The sequence below is a fragment of the Equus caballus genome, chromosome 21 (assembly GCF_041296265.1).
Source record: "Equus caballus isolate H_3958 breed thoroughbred chromosome 21, TB-T2T, whole genome shotgun sequence".
NCBI classification, from domain to species: Eukaryota; Metazoa; Chordata; class Mammalia; order Perissodactyla; family Equidae; genus Equus; species Equus caballus.
The window spans coordinates 58,204,131-58,231,058 of NC_091704.1; the positions used below are offsets into that span (position 1 = coordinate 58,204,131).

The 26,928-nt window shown below is 41.7% G+C and overlaps 1 long non-coding RNA gene across 1 annotated transcript; it reads left to right on the top strand.

The window, feature by feature from the left end:
* The first annotated feature begins 4,793 nt into the window (after positions 1 to 4,793).
* On the top strand, positions 4,794 to 25,969 carry LOC138919851 (uncharacterized). The gene is made up of 3 exons (XR_011430400.1): positions 4,794 to 4,960; positions 24,217 to 24,375; positions 25,613 to 25,969. It is a non-coding gene; the product is annotated as an uncharacterized lncRNA (long non-coding RNA).
* Positions 25,970 to 26,928: the final 959 nt, after the last annotated feature.

The following is a 26,928-nucleotide window of genomic DNA, read 5'->3' on the forward strand; positions in this document are numbered from 1 at the left end:
CAGAAAACAATTCTTCTAGGCTAGGGAAATGGGGGGCATAAAAAAAAGATTTGGGGATGCCTAGAGAAAGGACAGGACGTGGAGGGGCCATGTGAGCAGGAAGAAGGGATGCAAGGGGCTTTGTTTGAGCCCCCCAAAGTCTTAGGGAAGCTGAGCGATCCACCCCCTGCAGACTCTACAGCCACCCCGCAGTGAGCATTACCTGTGCCCAAGGACAGTGCTGCTGTCCTTCCCACCCTCATCCTGTGAGGACTTTGCTTCAGCAGCAGCCAGCTCACCTTTGATGGCAGCCAGCAGGAGGGATACCCCATCCTGCTGCAAAACTTTGCTCATACTGTGTCTGTTCAGCTCAAAAGAAAATGGAGACCATCCCTGAGATCAGCATACTGGTAAGGAAACTGCTGAATGGAAGCTGCCCCAAGACCCTGGAACTGAGACAGAGGTTCACAATGCTGCAGGCTTTTGCTCGCACAATACAGGCAAACACATGTATGCTCAAAGTTCATTCCTTCTCTCACACAGTGGGTATGAAATTGCCAATCAACTTAAAATTTTTAAATATATCAGCTGGCACTTCTGACTCTTCCCCTTCTTCCCAGGATGTCCTCCTTGCCACCCAAAAAGGTGCTGAGGAAAGAGCGAAGTCTTATAGTGTGATCTAAACAAGCTGTGGAAACCATAAAATTCAAGCTATGTCATATGTCTCTGTCACTGTTGAATAAGCTAAGACACAAGTATAATTTGGTGACACATACGCAAGAAAGCTAGGAGTTACCTGTTGTGATGGATAATTTTATATGTTAATTTGGAAGATGTTTTTGGACGATTAACATTTAAATTGATGAACTTTAGGTAAAGCAGATTGCTCTCCATAGGATGGGTGGGCCTCATCCAATCACTTGAAGGCCCCAATGGAAAAAGAGTGGCCTTCCCAAGCAAGAGAAAATTCTGCCACAGAATGCCTTTGGACTGGCACTGCCCCATCAGATCTCTTGGGTCTTGAGCCTTCCAGGCCACACTGTAGATTTTGGATTTCCCAACCTCCATAATTGCATGAGCCAATTCCTTATAATAAATCTCTTGATAGAAATAGAGATAGCGACATAGATATAGTACATACAGTATATATAGATATAGTATATAAATATAGTATATAGTATATAGATATACAGTATAGATATAGGTATAGTGTATAGATATAGTGTATATGCTATATAGCAATCTCTATCCCTATATCTATATATTATATATATACTACTGGTTCTATTTCTTTGGGGAACCCCAGCTAATACACCCATACTTTCTTTTTCCACATTCCCCACATCCAAGCCTATGCATTCTACCTCCAGTACTATGGTAGAATAAAAAATACATATCTGATCTTTGTTCCCATTCCTAGCACAGAGTTCCTAAACCCCTTGGAATTTCCTGAGTGATAGGAGTGCTTTGTTATTCATAACAAGCTCCTGTCAACCATACCTGAGTTTGCGCTGATGAGACGACTCTTGGCAGGAACCCTAGCCAGCTTCAGGATGAGGGCTGGTCACCAGAGGAACCAAGCCTGTGATGAGAGGCTGTGAACTTTCACCACCTGGAGGGAGGCTGGCGGTGGAGTTCAATCACCAACAGCTAGTGATTTAATCATCACGCCTGTGCAATGAAACTTGGATAAAAAACTCTGACACAACGAGGCTAAGGAAGCTTCTGGGTCGGTGAAGGCATCCATGTACCAGGAGGACGGTGTATCCTGCCTCCACAGGGACAGGGGCTCATGCCCTTGAGACCCTTCCAGACTTCACCCTCGGTACTGCTCATCTAGCTGTCGGCTGTGTCCTTTATAATAACTATGATAGCAAGTATAGCACTTTCTGAGTTCTGTGAGTCATTCTAGCAAATTATTGAAGCTGAGGGGGCATCAAGGGAACCCCAAAATTTGTAGTCAGCCAGGCAGAAGTGTGGGTAGCCTAGAGATGTCATGTGCAGCTGGTGTCTGAACTGGGGGCAGTCTTGTGGAACTGAGTCCTTAACCTGTAGGGTCTGTGCTAATTCTGGATAGTTAGTGTCAGAATTAAATTGAATGGTTGGACACCCAGCTGGTATTGGGGAATTGGCTGTTGCTAGAAAAAAACTGCACAAATACATATCCCAATTCCAGTAGAACTCTCCATCTCCACCACTGCCATTCCAGTCCAATCCATCTTCACCTCTCTCCTGGATTTTCCTGCGTAATAGGCTCCTTAATACTCAACCAGCAGAGTGGGCTTTTAAAAACATAAATCACAGTATGTCACTCCTTGCTTAAAATCCTCCATTGGCTCCCTATCACACTTAGAATAAAATACAGTCACCTTACTCTGGTTTTCAAGGCCCTCTGTGGTCTGCCAACTATGGAACCTTACCATGTACCTCACCCTTACTCACTGAGTCCTTCCCAAGTGGCCTTCTTTCTAACTTTCTGTTTATCTAACCTCCCAATCTTTTCCTTGCCTTGGAGCTTTGATACTTATCCTCCCTTGGCCTGACATGTTCAACCCTCTTCCAAACAGGCCATCCTGAGCTATTATTCAGAATTCAGCTCAGAGATGCCTTCCTGGATGACCCAGAGGTGGAGAGTCACCATCACAGCAGGCTATTCTGAGTCTCTGCACTCCTTATCAGCATCTGACACATTTTGTGTTTATTTATCTGTTTATTGTCTGACTACACCCACTACATTGTTAGCTCCATGAGAAATGGGACCTTGTCTGTCTCATCTATCACTCGCTCCCCAGCTTCCAAACAGGATCTGACCCACTTGATCAATTGATGAATATTTGAAGACTGAGCAGTTGAAGAAAACCTTCTCACAGGAGGTGGTATACCAGGGCCTTCCCGATGGCCGAGTTAATTTACCAGAGACCAGCAGAGACCATGATTACTCTCAGCTAATTCTGTGCTATAGTGTCTCACTGGCGATAGGGACTCATGTTGGGAATGAAACTATTTCAAGGATTTGTCCCATGAAAAGGACTGTTTATTAGAGCATCAGCAAACATAAACAACTTCTATGAAACCAAAGAGGAGGGCCAGCACCAAACAAGGTCGCTGGCAAGTTTCCTTGCTCAGTGCAGTGCATTCTCCACTGTTCCCATGAAAACCATTCATGCTGCAAGGCCATCAGCCTCCTGTCTCCTTGGGCACTAATTGCTCTGCTTGGTTAGGCAATTTAGGAAAATGCACAACTCTCAACATGGCGTAAGGGAAGGGGAGAGAGGGGGTCTGGCTTTTCAAAAGTACAATGTGTTCTGACAAAAAGAAAACACAGAAAATTATTCCAAGATAGGAGAATGCTTCTAAGTGGAAATGAACGATCTGAGACCAGGAAGGGGCCTTGGCCCTACAACTTCCATTCTCCAGGAAGCCCAGAGCACTACTCAGAGATGGAGAATTATGGCATTTGGTGAATCTGGCATTTGAAATGCAAAAGGCTTCTTCCTAAACACACAGACCCTGACTGCCATCCGCTGGGTCTGCTTGCTGTTCAAAAGCAAATAGACAACTTGGTACATACTGATATTCAAAAGCTTGGTTTCCATAAAAATGCGGCCAGCAGCTAATGCCAATGATTAACTCTGCATATTTTTTCTCTGCCATAAATTAATCCATCTCACAAGAGACATCTCAAATTTCCAAAGGGAAACCCACGTATAATGTCTAGTGAAAGCCCTTTAAACAACGATAGCTTTTTATCCAATAACTCTACAACCAGAAATTCATCCTGAAAGGAAACAATAAGGAATGCAGACAAGAATTTATTCTCAGGAACGTCCAAATCCTAAAACATTATAAATGATCTAAATGTCCATCAATAGGGACACAGCAAAAAAAAAAAAAAAAAAAATCAAATGTGCCTGTGATGGAATGTTACATAGTTGTTAAAAATTATATTTATAGGGAAATTTTAAAAGCACACTTGTGCTTTAAAGAATTCCACCATGCTTCCAAAAGGTTCACAGAAACACTGGTTAATCCCAAAGAATTTCTTAATTTTCTCATATACTTTCTTTTTTTTTTTTTTCCTTTTTTGAAATCAGAGATGTTGACATGCCATGGTGTTAAAACAGGAGAAGTTGGTTGCGGAGGACTGTAATTCTCATGTAAATCTATATCCACACAAAAAACAAACTCTCCTGTCTTTGCAAGAGAGGAAGTATGGCAGAGTCAGAGTTTTGAACGTTTCTTCCTGCCATCTGCTGATTCTACACTTTCAAACTATTTCTTAAGCAGCTGCTAGGCAGCTGTTTCAGCCTCCTGAGATAGGTAGAGAGGAAAGAAATGAAAAAGAATAAAAACTCTGCAGAGACTTCCACACCATCCTGACTCTAGGTAGAGTGACACTATTTAAGATTTTTATGGAGACAATCATGTTAATTTCTCTCAATAGAGACCCACCTGGTTGGGTAAATGCTTAGATAAGTCTACTTGGTGGCTGGCCCTCCAGAGCCTATGTCTTCGTCAGTCTGGGATGGTCTAAATTGCTCTACCTATGAAAGGGGAAGTGGGGTAGGATGTCACTTAGAAGCCACATGGATGAAGGATTAGGAGAAGCCTGGAAGATGAAGGAATGTGAGAGAGAACAAAGGTACCTCATCCGTCTCCCAAAAAGCCACCAGAAAAATCTGTTGCTCAAGCAAAGCTAAATTTACTAGACTTCCTGTAATAAAGGAGAACAATGCTTGACGGAGTTTAGCAGTGTCTCAAAATGGGGAAATTGGGGAGACATATGTATGGAGTTTTGAGGTCTGAGTGACTTCAAGACAGGTCTTGCAAAGTGAGGAACTGGTCAGGATTGGCCAGAATTTATCATGTTAACAGCTATGAATTAACAGGAACAGTGATGTGAGGATTTTGGAGAGAGCCCTGGAGAGCAAGCTACTTAGTGGTTCACGGTCTTGACGTCCAAGAGCAAGTGTTTTCTGGGGCAAGTAGCTAAGATTTCTGTTATTGTGTTTTGTTTTGTTTTGTTTTGTTTGTTTCGTTTTGCCAGCCTGTTCTCAGCATTATTTCACATACAGGCAGGAAAGTGTACCTGACCCCCGGTAACACAGGGACAGGAAAATGTGTTTGGTCCCCGTGTTGTTTAGCACAGAGACAGGGAGGGATATTGTTTCGGTTCTTATAGGAATGCAATGCCGTTACTGGCTGTGTAATTGCTGCCCTCTCCTTCTATCTCCCTGGACATCTTTGGTAAGATCTACATTACTCACTAATGCTTTGTGACGTGCTTTCTTTGGTGGCTGTAAGGAAATATGCTGCCCTATTTCCAGGTTGGAGTAGTTATGAGAGATCGCCTTTTGAATGCTTGCTTTCGTGGGGAGGTAGACTATTCTTCTACCACTATATGTTCAGTGCCTAACATGATACTCAGCTTACATAGAAAATAAATGAGTACTAGAGAGGAAACATGTAAAGATGAGCTAAGCATGTGATAAATGGTGCTAGCGATGAGAATGCAGAGGAAGACATGCTTGCTGGGTTTCAAAGCAGTGAGGGAAGACTGCAAGAATTTAAGATCACCCTTGATAATAGGTGTGGATGAAGATGAAAGAGAAAGACAGTCAGGGATGAATAAGCAGGGTCTGTCCCTGTGGCCATAGGCCATTCTAATGCCAGTGACGAGGTTGTTTTGGACAAATAAGAAAGCTTGGAGAATGAAGCTAGACCTAAGGGCTCTGCAAACAAGACAGATGGATATAAACTAAGAGTGTTTGAATAGCAATGGCAAGTCGAGAGGAATTTTTTTAAGAAAGTAAGTCTAGCTAAAATATTCAGCTTGGAATAGGGAGGAAAGAGGAAGAAGCCAATTAGAAGCTTGTTGTGCAAGGTAGATAAGCCTTGGATAAGGACATTGGCAAAGTTCATGGAAAAGGAAGTATAGATACAAAATACAAGCAAGCTACAGAACTTGAAGCAGACCAAATATGAGTTATCAGACATAAAGAAGAGTCAAAGAGAATTCCACTAAGAGATGCCTTTGAGAACCAGAGACATGAGACACAATAGGGACAGGGGGAAGGACACGTACAGTTTGGGGCAGTTTGGGTTTCTTTAAACATGAGGATATCTAAGTTATACCTACAGAAGGCAGTTAGAAATATAGGGGTGATGCTTTGGTGAAATTGCAGATGAATAGAGATTGTAACAACCGCCACATCTCAAGGGCATTCCACAAGCAAAACACAGTGCTACATGGTCACAGAGAGATCTCTACTGGCCTCGAGATAGTGGGAAGAGCAGGTAGGCACAATCTTCTCCCAGGAGAAAAACCGGCCATTTACAAACATGCAAAGCGTGAAGGATGTGTGAATGCATTTCAATCTTTTTCCAAAGACACCTTTAGTCTCTACACAGTGGGGCTCACGTGGGCATCGGGAAGTATTCCCAGAGTCTGTCTCACTCCCACTGCTTCCAGCCTTCTGATCTACTCAAGACAGCCGGTGTGTCTTGACACTTGCTCCAGGCTGGGCCTCTGGAACCCATGTCGCTAACTCCATCCTGGGGGTCAGCTCCTCTGAGTTGGGGATCCCCTCTGTCTCTCACGGGAGTAAACAGAAGTCTTCCAGACTCTTCAGTGTGAGGCAGCTACAACCAAGCAAAAACGTTTCTCTGGCTAATTTTGAAGGATTCTCAGCATAATTCCATGCTTTATTGTGATTTAAAAATAGCTTCTTCCTCACAAAAGGTGAGGAAGAGAGACAGAGTACAAAAAGTTGGGACTGGGAAATTTGTTTTTCGAGCAATGAAAAAAGTTATCCCCTAAAAATGACTTTATTTTGGTGCTAAGGCCTTTCTTGCAGGCCTCTAAAACTTTATTGTGTAAAGAAGAACGCACTTGAGCAAGTTAGAGTGAAAGAGAGAAATCAGGAGAGTACAGGAAGAAAAACTGGTCAGGGAAATGTAGTAAGATGTTGGAAGGGTAACTGCAGCAAAAGCCCTGGACAATAATGGCAGATGAAGTCACCGGACGCGACAGTGAGAGAGACGGTGACCTTCAAAAGAGGAGCGTCAGCAGAAAAGGGTCGATATGATCTGCCTGACTCAAATCACCCAAAAATCATCCCCTCTAAGCCTGTACTGTCTTGACCCAGCTCACCTGACTTCTTATAAATAACCATGCGTCAGACTCCCCAGATTTTATTGGTTAACTCCAGAAAGCAGAAGAACACTTTGAGTAGTCAAACTGTGGGATTTGTGGCACTCGTGATAATTTGTAAAATCACATATTTTAACACACTCACTGAAAATTCACTTTCAAAAAACACGTTGCCAGTTTTCTGCTTTCTGTCACAAAGTGGCTCCTTGCTGAGTTTCCTAAAACTGCACGTTTGTGTCTGCATTTCTGAAATAGTACCAGGAATGAACTCTACAACCAGCACCTTCTCAAACAGATCTATTGAGGACAATTTTGAGAAGGTTCCTTAATTAGTCTGTACCCTGAGCACCCATGCTGTTCTCTATCTTAGTATCCTTTATCAGAAAACTAAGCCCCATCCCTTCCCTGATATTTGCTTTTAAATCAAGCTCAGGACCTGGTATCCTTTTTTTAAGGTACCGAAATTTTGTACAGGGATCCTTACCACATGCTTTGGACTTCTCCCATCTGACATGACAAATGTTCTCAACACCCCTCTCCCCAGTTCGTGTGTCCTTCCATTTGCAGAGAGATCCATATGATTGCAGTTGTTCATGATTTTAGGCATTCACATTATATTAGTCTATTTTTTAATAGATGCTCAACTCTAAGGAGTATTTGCCAATTAATACTTCCAAGGTTGAATCCCACAACTGTAAGATTGTTATAAGATGATTTTATAAGATGATACTGTCTAGTTTAATAAACCCTACATTTAATCCAACTTGCAAAAGGTTTTCCAGCTCATTAGTCATTCCCAGTAAAATAACTGTTTAGTCTACACAAACAGGTCCACAGCATCATGGCCTAAATGACTTCTATGTTCATTAGACTAAGAAATGTCGTATAGACACTGATTTTTAACAGATATATTTCAAGTTCAATAATGCAAATGGATGAGTCAAACAAAGCAATATTATTGTGTGTATCATTCAGGATTCTCCAGAGAAACAGAACTAGTAGGACATATATATATGTATGAATATGTTTGTATATATATATATATATGCATTTTTTTTCAGAGATTTATTTCAAGGAACTGGTTTACATGATTTCGGAGGCTGGTAAGTCTGAAATCCATAGGGCAGGTGGCAGGCTGGAAACTCAGGCAGGATTTCTGTCTTGCAGTCTTGAGGTATAACTTATTCATCCAAGAAACCTCAGTGTTTGCCCTTAAGCCCTTCAACTGATTGGTTGAGGCTCATCCATATTATCAAGGATAATCTCTTTTTCTTAAAGTCAATTGATTGTAGATATTAACTACATCTACAGAATACTTTCACATCAACCACTTGGTCAACGTTCAATTAAATAACCAGGTACTGTAGCCTAGGCAAGTTGACACATGAAACTAACCATCACAGCGTGGCAAGACTTATACATCCACAATATCATTATGGTTCCAGTACCAGCAAAGACTATATCCCATGGGGGAGAATGTTACCAAGACATGGAAAGCATGACTCCTTCTTTGCAAGAGACGATCATCTAATGACGGAAACTGACAATCACAAAAAATTGTGCAAAGACACATAAACTATAATCACACAAACCGTAAAGAAACATCCTGTGGGGCCAAATCCCAGGACCAGTTAATTCACTGCATTTAGTCCTTGATACACTTTCATTGTCAGAACCAATCATCATTTGTTTTAAGCAAATCATATCACATTAATGAAAGTCATAATAATCTCAAGTGAAAAATTCTCAAATTATCCAGATTTTAATTTTATCCAGGATTTCTGTTGTCAAATTATAAGATTATTTTTTTAAAGTGATGTTAGTATCTAAAATAATTATGAAGTAAATTCTGATTCATCAGCTTACAGAATATGTTTCCCTAATGGTTTTACCATATAAAAGCTCTATAATTAAGGAAATGAAAAACAAAATGAAGGATAAGGAAGTTGCTAGAATGATTAGAATCACTTTTATTCTAGCTGACATATTTCTTTTACATCCTAGTTTCACTTCTTTTTTATTCCTTACATTTGAAAAAAAAAATACCCGGGGGCTGGCCCCATGGCCGAGTGGTTAAGTTCGCACGCTCCGCTGCAGGCAGCCCAGTGTTTCGTTGGTTCGAATCCTGGGCGCGGACATGGCACTGCTCATCACACCACGCTGAGGCAGCGTCCAACATGCCACAACTAGAAGGACCCACAACGAAGAATATACAACTGTGTACTGGGGGGCTTTGGGGAGAAAAAGGAAGAAAATAAAATCTTTAAAAAAAAAAATACCCTTAGAAAACCAGAACTATCAAAATCAAACCTCTTGTTTTGAGGTTTGTAATGGTTAATCTAATGTGTCCACTTGGCTAGGCTATGGTGCCAGTGCCAAGTTGTTTGCTCAAACTCCAGTCTAGATGTCACTGTGAAGGTATTTGTGGATGCGATTAACATTTAAATCAGTAGACTTTGAGCAAAGTAGATTACTCTCCATAATGTGATGGGCCACACCCAGTCAGTCTCCTCAAGACTGTAACATAAAAATCCTGACTGTGGGGCCTGCCCTGTGGCCGAGGCATTAAGTTCGAGCACTCCACTTCAGCAGCCCAGGGTTTCACCCGTTCAGATCCTGGGTGTGGACCTAGCACCACTCATCAGGCCATGCTGAGGCAGCGTCCCACATAGTACAACTAGAAGGACCTACAACTAGAATATACAACTACATACTAGGTGGTTTGGGGGAGAAGAAGGAAAAAGAAAAGCTCCTGCCTGCTTCTGGCTTGCTGCCCTGCGAAATTCAGACTCAAGACTGCAACATCAACTCTTAGGAGAATTTCCAGCCTACTGGTCTACCCTATCAATTTTGGACTTATCAGCCCCCGGAATCATGTAAGCCAATTCCAATCAATCAATCAATAGATAAATAGATGCTAGATAGATAAATATACATATATGTGTACATCTATATATACATGTGCACATATATCTATATTTGTGTGTATACATTGTTTCTCTGAAGTAATACGAAGCTTCTTCCTTAGAGTTCTCATAAATATTTTAGACAAGAAATACAACTCATTATAACAAAAATATCTTAATACACCTGTTTTTACCATGAATTAAATAATTTATTTCAGTGGTATGAGGTGCCTTAAGTTTTAACCTGAAAGGTTTGAGAAATATTTATTTCACTTTGTTTTGCCCCTTCAGGGACTCACATACCTGTTCATTCATAGACTGCAGTTGGCAAGACTGGATACAATCTTCCTCCTTCCAGACACTGCTTTATTATTGCCAGAGGTTTCTAGGTAATGGATGCTGACCAGCCTAAATAGATGCCAGGTGTGCAATATGGAACCTGCATGTCTGTGCCTGGAATGGATAAGAATTTGCTGTGGTGGAACTAAGAAACCAAAACAATATGATAACTTTGGGTTATCTGCTGTGACTGCGAAGGCTCATTCTATTATTAGGCTTTCTTAGTGTCCGCTCCTGTGGAGCCGTTCACTCAATCAGCACGCACCTAATGAGCAATCCGAGAATTGTCATGGTTAAGGAATGAAGGAAAAGCATAGCAGACATTTACTGATGTGAACATTGGTCTCTTATGAGACTGCTTTATTAATAAGGTTTCACTCAAATGGGTAAGATTTGCCTGGTTGCTAAGGCAACCTGCCTACAGGAAGAACCAATCTATATATCATTCCAGCAAGCAGTCCTTGCAATTTAATAAAGGGAAAAATAAATGTAGCTACAGACCCATCTCAGAGAGAAGAACGAAAAATAAAATACAAACGGGAAAAAGATAATGTTTGGGATGGTGGGTGTTGGGTTTGAAGATTGAAGTTAAACGTTCTCTTCCCAGAAGAAAGCCGACTCTGTAAGGGATGCAGAAGATAGATAAGTCTTATAGGATCTTTCCCGCTCTCCCCACCACTCTCTGATCTTATTTCATACCACAGTCCTGTGCTCTCTCCAGCTTCATGGGACTCCTTGCCATTCCTCAAACATGCCACGTTAGCCCCTGCCTGAACTCCAACTTTCCTGTTTTGTCCCCCTGGAAACCTCTTTCCCTCGATATGCACACGGCCGCCTCTCTCTCATTCCTACAGGTCCTCTCATCAGAGAATCCTTCCCCGGCCGCCACGTCCCAAACAGCTTCTCCCCATCCTCCTGAGTGTCCTTCGCCATCACTTTAACCTACTTTATTTTTCTTCATGGCACTTATCACCACATGTTATTAAACATGCATTTATTTCTTTATTCTCCTGCTAGAACATGAGCTCCTTTAGAGCAGATTATGAGTGTCTTGTTCACCGCTCTTTCATCAGCATCTTGAAGTGTATTTTGTTCCTTGTACAGAAAATTCTTATTTGTTAATAAAAGAAGTCATGTTCTCAATCTTTAAAAATCCAGTTAGGGAGATAAAACTAAGACATAGAAAACAAGCACATAATGCTAATATGACAGAAAATAACAAGACAAAACTTAAAGGTAGTTGCAATGAAATACAGTGTGGGGTAAAGAAAAGCATTATTGAAAATGTCGATGAAAACAATCCAGAACCAATCTATAAATGAAAATTTGGGATGAGTTTATGCTGACCCAGATCTGAGGACTAGCATAGCCCGGGGCCTTCCCTCCCCAAGGAAGGAAGGGCACCAGAGAAGTGGGGTGTACAGAGTGGTTATATGCCCTCCAAGAGCATGTTTCACATATGATTGAAATGTCCCTTTTACAACAGTCAAGAAACTGCTCTGTCGGCACAACGATTGATGGACACAGAAGGTAGTAGGTCTGCTGTCTCAGTGGACATAGCAGGGTGGCAGGTCTGTTGTCTCGAGCTGGGTGGTCACAGGTGAGTGCAGCTGTCAGTTCCTAGCCTAGGGAGAGATGCTTGTCCTTAACGAAATGCCAATGTGGGGGAAGTTGCATCTTTATCTTAAGGCCATTTGTTCTTGTCTTTGGGACATAGCAAATGCTTAAAGCAGATATACAATGCACGCTCAACGGCCATGTCACGCCCTTTTGGAAAAACAAAGTCAGGCCCAATTAGGTTTACACCAAATGGCTGCCTCATATACTCCAATGTGTCCTATTGCTTGCCATTTCTATTTCTCAGAGACATGGAACTTGAGCCACTACCAGAGAAATCTTTCTAAAACAGCTCTTACATCATCTCACTCCTGAGCCAGATATTGTCTGTTGGTTCTTAGCAGGGGCTAGAAGCCTGGAAACCACATTTCACAGACTCCTTTGCTAGCAGGGCTCCGGGGAGCGTCTGTCAACAGGGGGCTCTCACACAAGATTAGAGAGAAAAAGAAGAGCAAGGAACCTGGGCCAGGCTGAAGCAACAGACCACCACAGGCTCCTGCACGGCAGCTTGGGGCAGATGGGTTCAGGGCTACAGGGCTGGCAGCAGCTCCCTTTAGTTCCTGATCTCTGAAAACATCACCTCCTTTTCTGCTCCTCCAACTTCTCCAACAATTTTACAATCTCATCCCTCTTTCTTTCTTTTTTTTTTTTCTTTTTTGAGGAAGATTGGCCCTGAGCTAACATCTGTGCCCCTCTTCCTTTATTTTATATGTGGGACACCTGCCACAGCATGCCTTGATAAATGGTGCATAGGTCTGCACCCAGGATCTGAACCAGGGAACCCCAGGGCACCAAAGCAGAGCATGCAAACTCAACCGCTACCACCACCGGCCCCTCATCCTTCATATTACATACGTCTCTGTTGGAATTATCTTAAGTGGTTTTTGTTTTCCCTTTTTTTTTTTTTTTTGAGGAAGATTAGCCCTGAGCTAACATCTGCCAATCCTCCTCTTTTTGCTGAGGAAGACTGGCCCTGTGCTAACATCCATGCCCATATTCCTCTACTTTATATGTGGGACGCCTGCCACAGCATGGCTTGATGAGCGGTACCATGTCCACACCTGGGATCCGAACTGGTGGACCCTGGGCCGCCAAAGCAGAATGTGTGCACTTAACCACTGCGCCACCAGGCCCAAGCTGATAACCACCTACTTCTTATTATATCAATTCTAGCTTTCTTTAATTCATATCCTCAATTAAATATCAATTTAATTCATTCTCATATTCTTTCATTCATATTCCAAATCCTAAAGTTTATCTGGTAGGGAAAAAGGCTACACCATAATCACCCTCAGGAGAGCCCTCTCGAGTGGCTCCCCCTGGCCAGCTTTATCTGTCCGTTGTCTGAACTCCTAATTTATGTATGGCATGGCCTATACCCCACAATTTTGCACTTGATTCCACACATTGTTGTATCTTCTTCCACTTTTTTCTTAAATAAAAATGTCCACTCTCCAGTTAGATTTTAAGTTTCTAGAGGGCAAGGCTTGGAGTTGTTTCTTTTATCTCTGGTAATACCTATGACAATGTTGGGCCTTGTGTCAGTACCCAATAAGTTAACGTGCACTGGTTTCACCTGAAAGAGATCAAAGAGGGGCCGGCTCGGTGGCACAGTGGTTAAGTTCGCATGTTCCACTTCTCTGTGGCCAGGGGTTTGCCGGTTTGGATCCCGGGTGCAGACATGGCACCACTTATCAAGCCATGCTGTGGTAGGCATCCCACATAGAAAGTAGAGGAAGATGGGCACGGATGTTACCTCAGGGCCAGTCTTCCTCAGCAAAAAGAGGAGGACTGGCAGTAGTTAACTCAGGGCTAATCTTCCTCAAAAAAAAAAAAAGAAAGAAAGAGAGAGATCAAAGAAAAGGTATCTCTCACATCCCTTCAGTGTGGATGGGCAATGATTGGTCACCAGTCATAGATGATATTGTTCTATTTGTCAACCTGTCATAAACCACCTTAAACTTTGGTAATTGCTGGGTGAAGGGTTTGGGGAGAAATAAGGGAATAGAAAAAGTTAGCAGCAGAGAACTGCTGGAGGACCCTTGGTTTTGCGCATCAAAACTACACTTTCAGTTCACGAAAGATGAGTTTACTAACTACTGGAGCCTGACCCCTGGTTTAGTCAGGTTTCACCACTCTAAAGCTTGCCAAGATGTCACGGCACGCCGTGCAAACGTCCGGAAAAGCAGTCGACAGCCTAGTTCACCTCAACTCCCTCGAGTAGTCATCTCAACAGTCGCTTATTTTTTACCTATTTTCTACCAAACACAGATCTGTGATGTGATACCAATAATCAGTCTCTTATTATGATTAAAAGAATTATCTTCTGAGTGCATAGTTGATGGTAATAGGTAGTCAATTCACTTAAACAGGTTTGGGCAAAAAGACAAAAAAGCTGTTAACAAAAGAAGCTGGGGCTCAGCCTAGTGGCATAGCAGTTAAGTTCACGCACTCCGCTGCAGTGGCCCGGGGTTCGCTGGTTCAGGTGCTGGGCACAGACCTACACACCAGGCTCATCAAGCCATGCCCACATAGAAGAACTAAAAGGACTTACAACTAGGATACACAACTATGTACTGGGGCTTTAGGGAGAAAAAAAAAAAGAGAGAGAGGAAGATTGGCAACAGATGTTAGCTCAGGGCCAATCTTCCTCACCAAAAAGCATACCTTAAAAAAAAAAGAATCTGAAAAGAAAAAAGTGGAGCTGTACAAGCTGGGTATCCTCTGAGAATTTTGGAGTAAACTGTCATAATGCCATCTTTGACTCTCCAAAGAAAAACCAACTAAGTTAAGAACAGAGGTTAAGGTCTGGAAATTTGGAACCACAAACAATTCTACTTCTTTATTAGAACACTGAGAGAGAGAGGGAGCAGCGGGGGAGAGAGAGAGAGAGAAGGCTCACCCCAGAAAGGACCTGCCAGCGTCTCTTAATGGTTCCAACAGGAGTCACCTGTTATTCAGAGAGCTAAGAAAAAGGCAATATCATCTTATTACTAATAAAGCCCTGAATCAGCTCCTAATTTGGAACTGAGGAAGTATCCAGGTGAGGAACTGAGAAGTGTGATTTTATTTTTAGATTCTAGAGACTATTAGGATCAGGTTTTTAGATGAGGTATGCATACTTTATTTCCTTGACTAGGGCACCGCCGTGCTGCTCTTTAAACACTGATGCATGCCTGTGGCTTCGGCTTGGCTATCCCAACCAAATTAGACAGTCCTTATTGTGATAAATTACATTATTCAGGGTTGTTAGTTGCTAACAACAGCAAATTGGCTATTTAAGCAGAAAAGGGATTTCGTCAAGGATAGTAGGTAGCTTTCAGAATCTTCAAATGAGTCAGAGAACAGGTTAATGGGTTGGCTATGGGATTACCCACAAACCTAAGTGACACACATAAGTGACCAGAGGCCACTGACACTGTCCGGAAGCATGGGCCCCAGCACAGAGGGCCAGGCGTCTGAGGCCAGCCATGCTGTCCACTTCTGCTCTCTTCATTGCCAGCTTCCCAACGAGCCCGCATGAAAACTACACGCAAGGCCCCTGCTCCCTTTGGTTGCTCCCCTAAATCCAAGTCTAGCGTGGTGCACCTCATTGGTACAGTCTAGGTCACATGGATACTGACATGCCTAGCCATTTGAGAGCCAAAGGAAAAATCTGTAATACTAGTCCTTTCTTTATTGGAAATTTTGTCCATCATGGATTTTTTGAATGTTTTAAAATATTGCATTAAAATATTTATCTTGATTGATGAGTTTTTTGTTGCGATCTTAAATTTGTCCTCTGAGGTGAGTGCCTCACTCACCACCCTGACAAAGGATGCTGGGAAAGTGAGCTTCTGGATAAAAGTCCAGCTTCTGGCTTGAAAGATGATGTGGTACACAGATCACGGCCCTCCAAGCTGTCCATATTCCAATCCCCAGAACCTGTGAATGCACTACCTTACATGGCAAAAGGGACTTTGCAGATGTGATTAAGGATCTTGAGATGGAGAAACTATCCTGGATTATGTAGATGGGCCATATCTAACCACATGAGTCCTATGGGAGAAGGCAAGGGAATCAGAGTAAGAGTGAAGGAGGTGTGAGGGCAGAGGCAGAGAACAGAGAGAGAGATTTGAAGATCTCAAGCTGCTGGCTTTGAAGATGGAGGATCGGGCCACAGGCTAGGAATATAGGCAGCCTCTAGAAGCTAAAAGAGGAAAGAAACCGATTCTAGAGACTCCAGAAGAAACACAGCCTTGCCAATACCTTGGTCTTAAACCAGACAGACTGATCTTGGACTTCTGATCTCCAGAACTATAAGACAATACATTTGTGTTTTTCAAGCCACTAAGTTTGTGATAATTTTTTTATAGCAGCAATAAAAAGTTGACAGGTGGGGAATTCTCCAGACATAAGAGTGTTTACAACGCGTGAGACAGTCAGAAACCGTGACCACTGCCCAACAGCTGAAGATTTTACATTTCAACCTATCCTTTCATCTTTTTACCCAAACTGCAATACTAACATTCTGCTGTGGTTCTTAGAATCAGGCTACAGACAAACAGCATTTGTCAGGTGAAATGAAGACACCTCCTCTTGGCTTCTAACCATCAATTCACTGAGTCTTAAGTCCTTTTGCTGCTATGTGTCAATTTCCCTAGGTTGATTTTCAGTTGTTAGAATGCATGAGTCTTGTGTCTGCGGCTTTCCAAACGTTGAGGACCAAAACACAGAAGCACATTTTAGTTTCCTCCCAACAACAACAGCAACAAAATGGCAGAGTAGTTTGTCTTGTGCTTTTTATTAGAAAATAATGACTTTACGTCTTTAGTAAAACTGGCTTTAATCTACTATAATGTGAGTCTCCTTACTGGAATAATAATAACAACAAAACCTGCTTTAACTACTTGCTTAACTGCTTAAATTCTCCTGTTTCTTAGAAAAACTTTTGTGTTCTTCCCCCGAGGATATATGGAGTACACTATGCTTTCAGCAGCTAACTGAAGGACACATTCGTGCATTTATATACTAAAAGATGGTCTCCAAAGTAAATACAGATTATATTCCAAAAGTTCAATTATTAGTCAGCCATTTGGAATTTATTTCATTGTAGTAACAATATGATTGTTTCGCCCTGAAGTGAAGCGAAATTTATTTTCTCCTGAAGAACCGTGAGTCATAAAGTGTATGAAAGTGGAAAATGAACAAAAACTTAAAAATTGTTGCATCCTCAGTCCTCAGTCAAGAAAATGCTACAGGGCTGCAAGGCTCCCTGAGGACTGGGTTGGTCTCCAACTGTATGTGTTCTCATAGCCCCACACTGTGTCTAGCACAACCCAACTCATCAATAAGTCTTGTTCTTTTGACCTTCAAATCTTGTCCCAAGTGCATCTGCTTCTCTCCATCCTCACTATTACTGCCAAATCCAAGTCACCATCCTCTGACACCTAAACCGGAGACTTCCAAAACTTTTGAATTACTCATCAGTAAAATATTTTTGAACACACACACCCCAGTTATGTATGTTGATTTATTTATGAATAATATATGTACTATGGTTTCCATATGTTATGCATATTATAATATAGAAACAGAAAGATTTAAAGAAAAAATTTAAATATATACACATATGTATATGCACATATATGTGTATGTATATATATAAAAATATATAAATGTATATTTTCTTTCTCCAACCCTAAGAGATTATCCCACACACTCTCTGTGCTATGTGTACTTTGCGTTGGAGCCGCTGGCCTAGCCTACTATAATTCCCTTCTAATTGATCTCCCTACTTCCACTCTTGTTTCCAATAATCCATTTTCCATAAAAAAAATTAAATTATATCATGTCATCCCTCTGCTTACAACTCTCCAATGGCTTTCCAGTGCACTTAAAATGAAATCTAAATGCCTTCCCCTGACTACACAGTTGTCCCTGATCCAGACCCCGCCCTCTTCTCTGAACCTCCCTGCGTGAGCTTTGTGACACACACCTTCTTTCTAACCCTCCAACATGCCAAGCCTGTTCCCACTTTGGGGCCTTTAGAGCAACTCTTTTCTCTGCCCTGAATGTTCTTCCTTAGGTCTTCACAAGCCTAACTCCTTCTGGTCACACAGACCTTGCCTAAATGACCCCTCCTAAAAGGGACTATCTCTAGCCCCCTCAACTAAGGTGCTGACCCTGTGAGTGCCTAGCCAATCACCTGGGGGGCGTTCTGAGCCTGGCACTTGCCTGTTGTCTGATGTTCACTGGAGCTTGTATGTTCTTATTCATATGTATGTTCATCGTCTATTTGAGTATAGTCAAATAAGAGTAGAGAACTATCTAGAACATTGACTGTGACACTTGACTAATCGTAAACCCTCAATAAATATTTGCTGAATAAGTGAATTAAGTCATTTATTAACAGAAATTTGATGAACTCTCTACATGAAGTCAGTCGAATCAAGCACAGTACAGTTTTATGAAGCCTATTTTTACTGAATTCCTTCTCAAAAGCAACCTATGAGAGAACAAAGTAGGTGGTTTTATAGAAATAGCCTGACAAGGGCTCAGATTTCTTTAAAACACCTACAGTCAAAGGAGTGTGAGGCTAACAAGAGAATCACAGATTTCCAAAAATAAACATCCCTTGAAAAATAGGCAACCCGCCATGCTTTGTAACCGGAGCTCTAAAACTCCATTACTGAGCCCTTTCTAGGAAACCTCAGTGATGCGAGTATTATTCAACAGTCTCTAATTGGCTGTGTTCTTAAAGGGCCTTAAATAAATAACAGGCCTATCTGATTTGAACTCTATCCAAATGTTGTCATTTGGAGGGGATAACGCTCTAGTGAAAGATATCACATTGGGAAAGGAATGTTGAACTTTGCTCCTCAGCAAGATATTTAAGAGAAAAAAAGTTAACTCATATGTGCCTGTTGAAAAGAATTTTGAGAGAACTAGACTCATAGAATGCTAATATCCAGACAAATTGTAAAATAAATAGTCGAAGACATAAATATTCCGAGAGAGTCCAATGTCTGACTCTATGTTATTATTTTGCAGACAGAATTCCTATTCAAAAACATAAATTGTATGTGGTGTGAAGTAGAATGAGAATTTAATATCATAATTCGCTCTAGGAAAAACTGTGTATTAGGCAGAGTTTGAGGTCCGTGTCCCTAACCTAATTCACACACACACACATGCATATGTCTCATCCAATAAAAAAATAATAAACCAGGAAAGCATTTGATATGATTTATTATGATTTTAATGTGAATTTATGTGTGTCCTAACTCTTCCAGAAATATTTATGTCTAACTCTTTCTCTAACTATAGAATAAAATATTTTCTCTCTCTGACAAGGCATTTTGATATTGAACATGGAGTTGAGGATGTTATTCTGGAGTTAGAACCCTATCTCTTTCCTGAAATCACACCATTTGAGCAGCCATGTATTTGCTCTAAGTGTGTCATTTTGGAAAAACGGTTCTACTCATCCAGATGAGAATTTTGCCCTCATCATCCAGGGGGATGAAGCCATTAACAGAAACAGAGATTCAAGAACTTCCACCTGTCTTCTGGAAATACAAACACACCCACAACATCACCCACCTTCTTTTGACTAACGGCTCAGATAATGCTGCTGAATTCAGTATCAATTTCTTAATTATTCATTCTGACTGTGCTTCAGTGGAAACAAAGACATTTTTATCCCCTCTGCTTTCTCACATTTTCCTTCAAAAGAAAGATGCTGTCAGAAACTATCATGACTTGTTAGAAACCTAGTGCTTTTCAGCAAGCTAGGTGCTACTCAGAACACAGCTGAGGAAGAGCTTCGTAGGCATGGAACTGGCGTCTGAAAGAAGCAGCCAAGACAGAAGCTGGTAGACCCAACTAAATAAAAGGATAGAGGAAAAGAACAGAATTTTGAAACAGAATAGAAATGATACTCAGCCTGCCTCACACAATGTACAGGCTCACCCCAACTCTCACCGTCCTCCCCTATCATGTGGTAATGCTTGCAGGCAGGGTCTTCAGATTGGGGTTGTTTCAGGCCCACAAGGGCGTTCCTTAACCCTCCTGCCCCCCTGCCATATCTTTAGCAGGAAATCTGTTTTTTTGTTTTGTTTTTCAATTCCAGCATCCACCCCAATGTCTGCCGCAGTGTCAATGCCTGAGGAGGGTTAGACAAAAGAATGGATGGATATCGTTTGGTCCAGGAATCAGGCTGAACCAACCACAGCCCTTCCCAGAATTTTGAACTACATGCAAACATTAATTTCTACCTAGTACAGCTGTAAGAAGGAGACCGAGAGCTGCCAGAAACCTTGGTGGTTGCCATGTGAAAGAAGCCAGTCTGAGTGAATGAGGCCAATGCAGAGAAACAGAAATAAGAAACGGGAGGGAAGAGCCTGGTGGGATTTGTGCCTTACATCCAGCTGTGTCCACAGCCCTGCCCTTCCTTTAGCTACACAGGTCTTTCAGGAAATCTCCTTCTTACCTAAGCTATGGTTGAGTTCAGTTTCTATAGTTTTCCATGAGAAAGGTTCTAAATACCCAAGTGTATGCTCTGTTTTCTCAACTGTATCATAAAGGTCTTGAGGCTAAGAACTTGCCTCCTATGTTTCAGAGTCCCCCATGGTGCGGACTTATGGAATTTGGTACACAAAAGGCATTCAATCAACATACTGATGCTTTCCAGAAAATGTGCTCAGTGTCTTTCCTGTGTCATGTTGGAGCAATGTAGATGTAGGAAGCATTTAGATAGGCATGGGGCTGGGAGAGTGTTGAACAACCAAGTTGGGCAAAAGTTCCCATAGTGGCCAGGCTCCTTGGTGGCCCCCAACGATCCTTACCTCCTAATAGTTATATCTTTTATAGTACCCTCTTACATTGTACCAGGGTTGGTCTATGTGACAAATAATATACAGCAGAGTGATGGGCTCTCACTTCTGATATTCAATTATAAAAGATTGCAGCTTCCATCTTAAGTGCTTTCTGGCTCACAGGCCTACATTCTGGGATACTACTGGCTCCAGAGAAAGCCAGTGAGGAACAAGGGACTGTTGAAGCCACATCAGTGAGGTTGGATGCAGCTCCTTTGACCCTAGTCAAGTCCTGAGAGGACTGCAGCCCTGGCCAACACCGTGGCTACAACCTCATGAGAACCCTGAGCCAAACCTCCCCAACTAAGCCACTCCCGGATCTCTGACCCTCACAAACTGTGAAATCAGAAATGTTTTTTTGTTTTAAAAAGCTAAGTTTAGGGGTAATCAATAACTAATACAGATTCCATGGTCCCATAAATAAATCAAGGGCCCAGAGGGGTCCAAGACAGCGATGCATCATCCAAGGATGTCATGGCCTCAGTTGTCAAGGTTGACACTGGGGGCCAGAAAGTAAAAAACACAAAACAACAACAAAATAGGGAATTAATGGGAGCCAGAGGTCTTGGAGATGGGTACAAATGGGAAGAAATCTCAATATCATGTTTGCTATGAGCCAAACGAGGTTTTGGAAATCAGGAAATCAATACCAAAGTGAGAAAAAGACCTCGAAGGGCTCAGCAGCTCAAACTGGCAGATAGCTAAAACCCAGGAGGGCATAAACAATCAGAATATAAAATGCCTCCTCCTAGGAGGAGAATGGTTTGCTCTGGGCTCCATTAAACTTCGTCTTGAGTGTGTGTGACTCTGTGCCCACCAGAAACCACAACATAAAGTTACAACTTATGGTCAGCGTGTCATTTACTGCTAGACAAGGGGCTGGAAATCTTCAAGGCTAGTTTTTGAAATTTTTTCAGGAATTTACATTTTCTACCTCTCTAGCATGTGATACCCTCCAAAACCCACCAACCCCATATCTGCTCAGCACAGACATTTCACTCCCATTAGTTCATAGCGACACTCCCTCATGTGTTTTCCAGGCTTGGATCACCTGTTCCACTTTCTTGACTTCTTTAGATTCTCCTGACTGTCTTAGACTCAGTTGAAGCCACTTGTCCTCCTTGAAACTTCAACCAGTTTTCTACTCTACACTAGTCTTTCCATTCTCTGAAAGTCTCTAGCACTTAGAATGTAAACCACAGAACTGTATGGTTGGTTATATGTTGTATTATTGACTTTTCCCCAAAATTTCTTGCCTCATCCAAATACCATAAGATACAGTTCTTTGGTGGTGTCAAGGTCAATGGTTTCAAAATCCAACCACATATCAAAATCATCTTTGATACTTTTAAAAAGCCTTCTAAAAACATGCAGATTTCAAGTCCCCATGTCAAATTTATTGACTAAGAATTTTGGGGAGTAAAATCCAGGAGAACATCAAGTTAGCAAACTCACGCAGATGATTATTATGCAGCGAGCCAGCACAGCTCCACAGAATTATTTTGGGAACATCATTAAATACTCAAGAACAATTTTTTGATAAACTGAATGAGTCTTCTAATCTGTCCCATTGATTGTACTTGAAAGTGATGGCAGACGCTACAGAAACAGGAACACAGGTAGCATAGACCTAACCAACTGGAACTCTGGCTGTCTAAAGTTGATTTAGTTGTTTCTTACACAGTTAGAATTAAATTCTGTACACATCTAGGCTAGAGGGATGGATATATATGAGATAAGGCAAGCATAGTAAAACGTTAATGGTACAATCTAGGTGGTGGGTATAAGAATGTTTCCTTAAAATGCTTTCAAACTTACTGTAGGTTTAAATTTTTCCATAATAAAGTGTTGAAAAAATGAAAAAAAATTCCTACACATCTAGAAGATTTTATCAACCCAAATTTAGTCTCACTGGATTGCATTCCTCCTTCCTGTCCTTCTTTCATCCTTTCCTTTACCCTTCTTACTCTTGATCAAGGTCACTAAGAAAAAATCTCAAAAGATGCAGCATTTGTCATCAAAAACATGTCTCTCAGAGCTGAGTTTAGTTGGATGTTTTATTAAGGAAATATTCTAATCTTGCAAAGCATCAACTTTGATACTTGGGTAATATATGCTCCTTGAGCTACTTTATTATAACAGTCAGACTACATAAAATAATTCCACACTAAAGGTAAAAAGTTATTTTAGTTATTTTGAGGGGCTCAGTGAAAGATGTGACAAAGTCAAGATTATGCAAATTATTTGAGTTGTCCAATCTATTTTAGCATTAGCACTCCCAAAAAATGATAAGCTGTGACAACAGCAGATATATTTTAACAGATAACTAAACTTAATATGATATAAGCACTTATCTATTGATCCAAGACTGAATATGTTCTATCGCCAGGTCAATAAGTACATCCCATGGGCCTAAAATGGACAGTGCCAAGAATAAGCAATCTATCAAAACAGATAAATACTGTATGATATCTGATTAGCTTCGAATGTCATTTAAACAACGGGGAGAGAAGGTGTGAAGGGGTTCTCTGTGGGGAGTTTGACATATGCCCATGGCTTTATATTTATAAGTAGATCATATTATGACCATTGTGAAGAATCAAATATGTACTCCTAACTAAAATGTTAGGACATATTTCTTCAAACCTCACTTACAAGATGGTTCCAGCAAAAATGTACATATGCCAACGTTTTCTCCCAAAAATGACTCTGACACATTTTTTCTTACTAAATATTCACCAGTAAAGTACTTTCCTGCCAAGAAACTAAGTTACTTAGCATTCCTCAAACACATCTTGCACTTTCTTGACTCTATGCTTTAGTCTTATTGATCCCTCTACTAATACTCATGCTCCCTTCTCCACCTCCTCCCCACCTTCACCTCCACCAACTCCTTGTGTCCCCATCCAAATGATTGCTCTGCATGAAGCCTTCCAGACCATTCACTCCAGAGCACTTCTCCCTCTCCTGAATTCCACTGATGCGCATGCTCTGCAATACTTATTTGGGAACTGATAAGATTTCTTTCTCTCATATATTTTTCAAGTCATCACTCACTTACAATTCATCTTGCCAATTGTTTTGAATCCTTTTAGAGAAGACTTCGTCTTGCGCTTCTTTGAGAGCCCAACAGTATCTTACAACTGGGAGGACAACAATGTACTCTTGCTGCTTGACTATTTGTTTACTAAGTGTTTACTCTCTGCCAGGTACTTACTCTTCATGTTATTTGCATATTGTATCATTTAATCTTCTCATATCCTATGAGGTAGGTTCTCTTCTTAACCTCATTTTACAAAAGTTGTCTCTAAGGGAAACTTGCTTCTCTGCACCACTGAGCTCTCCCCATCCCTCTCACCCCCAGGGTTGAGTTCAGCATCGCCCAGGGCTTCTGATGAATTCCGGAAATTCTGTCCTGCCTGAAAATCTGGTTCAACAGCAAATGGTCTTATCAGCCTTATTTCTGAGCCGTGGGGCAAACACAAATAGCTTGGTCCTACCTGTTCCCATTTGAAGATTTGTGGTAAGGGATAATAAAAATATCAATGTTGGCAATAGGTGGGCAAACGAATTCAACTTTTAAGAGAACAAAATATTGGAATATGTAGAACATTTTGCATAAATCAAAACACTTTGACTTGTTAAAACCAATTGCCAAGATAACCTCACTTAAAAAAAAAGGCAAACGTTTATTTGATTGGCAAATACTTGTACATTTCCTGCAATAATTGATTTAAATATCAGAAACCCCAAAGCAATCACAAGTTTTGTTCATTTTCCATCAGCCTACTGCCTAACATGCATCAAAGGAAATTAAACTATTCTCAAAGCCATGGTAGTGATCATTAACCATTTCTATCTTAAAAGGAGAGCGATTCTAGGCTCCATAAAGCCACAGAAGAAAGTGAAACTCAATTGCAGCCATCAACAGATGGCTACAAGAAGAACCTATAAAACTAAAAGGCATTAAATGAATTGATCTCTCCAGCCCTCCTTTAGGGGATATCTAGGACATTCATAACTTATAAGAAAATTAATTATGAAACAATGCATCCAGGAGTTTCCCTATATTCACATAAAAAATTAACAATATGAATAGTGTTCCTTGATACAGCACCTGCCCCTGACTCTCCCAGTTAATTAAAGCTTACATGGTGGCTTTAGCCTTGGGCAAGCCTTTGAGTCAGATACCCTACCCATGTCCTCCTACCCAGAGATATTGTGCTGACAGTTTTATTTCCCTAACGAACTGAAGTGATTGAACCGAAGAATGCAAAACGAGCAGTCCCTGCTCTGTCATTTTCCCTCACAGTTTGTCCTTTGGTGAAGATGTAACTACTCTCTCTGGCTGGCTAGAAAGAACTTAAGAACCTGTAAGAGGGCAGTGTCTAACAGAAATATTTGTTGAAGTGACTTCTTAGAGAGGAGTCTTGAGAAATAATTTCAAAGCCAAAACTGAAGTTGATACTTAAATTGTGCGTTATGTTGTGGCAGTTTCATAGATGGTTAAACTTGTTACAGGCTCTTAACATCAGCCCTGATATCAGTTCCCCCACATTGAACCCAGCGTATATGGGGTTAAAACTAAAACCCACCACCCCCTTTCCTGCTTCTCTAGCTCCACTCATATTGTAAATGCCTGTTTCTCTAAACTTGGACTCTTTGAGCTTTACAACTAAATGGGAGTTACAAATTGTTAAAAGCCCAGGTGGCCTGGAGTTGAAGGCACACTAAAGTTTAGCTAATCATGTGTCTTTGAGTTTGCCAGGAAAGCCCCTGTCTCAAGAGTATCAAGGAGCGGAGGCTTCCCAGACCTCAACTCCTCGACTCCCAGCGCTCGAGCCTGCCTCAAACAAGAAGATGAGACAACGGCAAGGACGCCCACCTGCCATCCTCCTGTCTCACCCTCCCCCTGCCTTGCTGCAAGCAGCCTCTCAAGGCCAAACGCAGGCTGGTGGGAAAGCACCGAGCTGCACAAGCTACATGTTCCTCCCTCCCCAACCCAAAACCCCAAATAAAAATCCCTACCCATTCCTCATGGGGAGCTAGGAATTTTTGAGGCATGAGCCCTTGCTTTGCTCCCTGTGCCTGGCATAGTAAAAACCTTTCCTCTTCCACTCAAGACTCTGTTCTCGTTATTTGGATTGGCATCGGGTTCAGAGACCGAACTTTCGGTTACAAATTCATGGCAAACTGCATGAGGAAGGAAGAGAGAGAGGAAAGGGGGGGAAGGGACGGAGGGCCACGAAGTAGGGATTGCTGATGACCCGAATTCTCAGGCTTTGTTCTCACATGTTGTAGTCAGCACATCAGGGCAGCAGGCCTCTGAAGCCAAGTCTGTTTCTGAAATTTAAAGAGAAAGTCAGAAAAGATTATGTCTGCAGTAGAATCTAAGAATTAAAAAAGGGGGTAGGGGGGAAAAGATGGATTAACATGTACCTAAGACGGATCCGAGTTAGAGATGCTCTGTAAGAATGACACCAATGAGGTAGTATAATTTCCAGTCCTACTTGAAAAGATTAAACAATAACCAAGGTCAACGGGGCCATGATGGCATCAGCTATATCATGCCCAAGTATTGGGAACTAACTTAAACCAGTTTGACAGCTCAGCTGTCACCAAGTTCTTTCAGTTAAATTTGGGTAGTACTTGTGGTAATCATTAGGGCTATTTCACAAACATTCAGATACCCTCCTCTGGGACACAAGGTAGAATTGTGCTTCCTGGCATTCATGTGGTGAGATAAGTCATGTGACCAGCCCTAGCCAATGAGTTGTGAGGAGTCTTTTAATGGCCAGCGTGATGCCTGCCAGGCCTCTTTCACATATACACCACAAGCAGTAATGCTCCATCAGCCGGGCTAGCAAAGTGAGATCAGCAGTGCTGCAGAGCAGAGCCTCCGACTGGCCCACGGCAGGCATGTAGTGTGAGCAAGAAATAAACCTCTGTTATTTTAAGCCACAGCAAAACCAGCCCAGTGGATCTCAAAGGTAGTCCCCAGCCAGCTGCAGCCTCATTAGCTGGGACCTTGTGAGTCATGCAAATTCTCAACTCTACCCAAGACCTACTGACTCAG